This window comes from Vespa velutina, chromosome 19 (genome assembly GCF_912470025.1).
Source record: "Vespa velutina chromosome 19, iVesVel2.1, whole genome shotgun sequence".
In the NCBI taxonomy this organism is placed as follows: Eukaryota; Metazoa; Arthropoda; class Insecta; order Hymenoptera; family Vespidae; genus Vespa; species Vespa velutina.
The window spans coordinates 2,026,598-2,029,097 of NC_062206.1; the positions used below are offsets into that span (position 1 = coordinate 2,026,598).

Sequence of the window (2,500 nt, forward strand, 5' to 3'; positions counted from 1 at the left end):
AGAGAAAGAGAGAGAGAGTGAGAGTGAGAGAGAGAGAGAGAAGATTATGGTGGACAGGGTTCACAGGAAATAAATCCGTCGGAAGTGCCATAAACTTGTCAGTCCTTTGTCTGGCAGCACCGCTAATGGCAGGATCTTTCGTTCCTTCCTTCGAAACGTTTCGGAACTTTGCCATTTGCTCTTCCAAAGCCGCAAGGAACGTGCGAAGCTTCTTACTGTGAAATAAACGGAAAGAGAGATAGAAAATTAGAGAGAGAAAAAGAGAGAGAAAGAGAGAGAGAAGAGTTGACACGTATCAACGTTCTTTTGCGATCTCTCACGGGGAATCGCGTACGCGCTTTTGGAACCGCATTAATTTTCTCTTTTTCTTTTTTTTTTCTTTTTTTTTTTTTTTTTTTTTTTACCTTACACACGGAGTTGCGGTTTCGTGTCCTCCTATTGCTACTTGCATAAAATCTATCTCATGGAATTTTCATAACCATACAGAAAATATATCATATATTTCTTTTCGATCGTTTCTCATCAATTTCTATGATATATAAATTATTTTCTTAATTCGTTACTAAAGTTATTATTAAATTTGTTATAAATTGTTATTAAAGTTATTAATGTCATTAAATATAATTAAACTTTTTACGACAAAATAATAATATATACAAATATTTACGATTAAATTTTTTTACACTTCTTATAATTTTCCATAATGATAAAAAAAAAAAAACTATACCTTACGTATATATTTATTATTTCCTTGTGATAGATTTTAATCGTCATATCTGAGAAAATCTAGTGTTTGTGATTGTTTAAATAAAAAAAGAAAAAAAAAAAAAGAAAAAAAATAGAAAGAGGAAAAAGTAGAAAAGAAAAAAAAAAAAATATGATCACTCTTAGCTCGTGAAAAATAATATTCATCTATGTAGGAATATTTTATTTAAAACAAAAACAAAAAAAAAAAAAAATAAAAGAAATAAAACAAAGATTTAAATAACATAATACCTAAGGAAAAACATTAAAATGTATTTTACTATTGATCACGATCAATCGACATACTTTCTCAATATGGATAGAAACTTGGCAGCTGCATAAAATACGAATCTCAAACTGTGACTACAGATTGTTAGCATTCAGTTACAGGCACACTTGCTTACTGCCTTTGGCTTATGTGCCTCGGACACACAATAATAAAACCTTTCTTGACCTCGAGGTAAAGGCACTCCTGTCGATCTCTCGCATGCTCTCTCTCTCTCTCTCTCTCTCTCTCTCTTTTTCTCTCTTAACGATTGCTCTCTCTTTCTTTCTCTCTCTCTCTCTCTCTCACTGTATGTGTGTCTCTATCTCTCTCTTTCTCTCTACTACCTTTTATTTTTATTCTTCTTGTCTTTCTCACTGGCTTTCGCGTAATACTACCTTCAAACAACCATTAATCACAGCACGTACTCATCCCGTTCCCTATTTCCATTACGATCGATTAAAAAATAAACAAATTAAATCCTTGAAGAGATATTTCAGGAAAAAGCAAGAAAGCAACAAAAAAAAAAAAAAAAAAAAAAAAAAAACAATAACAACAACAATCAACGTCTTAACATCTTTTTATAACGATCGAAATAATATTTTGACGTTATCAAAATCGTTATAATAATTCGTATCTATTTTGATCGTATAAAATTAAAGAAATTAAATATCCGTATAAAAGTATTTCAAATGAAAAAAAAAAAAAAAAAAAAAAAAAAAGAGATAGGAATTTCTTTTTTCGACAATAAGAAATTTATCATCGATTTTATTAACGATAATCAAATTATTAATAATTGGAATTATTCGTTGGAATAAATTTGATTTGATTTTCGAAATAAATATTATAAAATTAAATGGCAAATTAAATATATTGAATTATAACGAAACGCAAATTTAACGATTGATTTAACGGGATAAAATTAATGTGAATGTATTTTTCTTTCTTTCTTTCTTTCTTTCTTTCTTTCTTTCTTTTTTTTTTTCTTTTTTTATTTTTCATTTCCCTCTTTATGGGAACTCGATTAGAATCGACTTTTGGCGATGTCTCGCTCGAGTAAATTAAATTAGTTTTTGGCATGCGCGGTGTCGTTCATGGTCGCGTGCGAATGGATCGCTGCATAGATCGAATCGCGATCGCATTGCTGAATACGTGGATCGTCGAAGTGGCATCCGAAATATCTTAAGATTACGACAACTCAATCAACTCGACTTTTAATCTTCGATCGATATTTTCCTCTCCTTTCATCATTCAAATAATTATATATTAATTCAATTTTTGTTTTCCCTTTCTTTTCTATTTTTTTCTTTTTTTAATCTCTATAAAATCCTTTTGATCTCCATAATATTTTCATCCAATATTTATCTTTGATTTTAATTTAAAAAAAAAAAGAAAAAAAAAATTATATACTACTACAGACTTAATAAAAAAAAAAAATAAATAAATCAATGATTGAATCAAATCATTGAAGGATTAAAATAATTTCCATGC

The 2,500-nt window shown here is 29.0% G+C and overlaps 1 protein-coding gene and 1 long non-coding RNA gene across 3 annotated transcripts in view; one reads left to right on the top strand and one right to left on the bottom strand.

Annotated features, from left to right (window-relative positions):
- Window positions 1-215, bottom strand: part of LOC124955753 — a 23,635-nt gene extending 23,420 nt beyond the window's left edge. Inside the window, exon 1 of the long non-coding RNA XR_007102963.1 lies at window positions 1-215. This exon is cut by the window's left edge and continues 107 nt beyond it. This is a non-coding gene — a long non-coding RNA (uncharacterized LOC124955753).
- The window catches only part of LOC124955748 (laminin subunit alpha-1), a 125,171-nt gene that overhangs the window by 48,770 nt on the left and 73,901 nt on the right, over window positions 1-2,500 (top strand). The gene's annotated exons all lie outside the window — the stretch shown is intronic.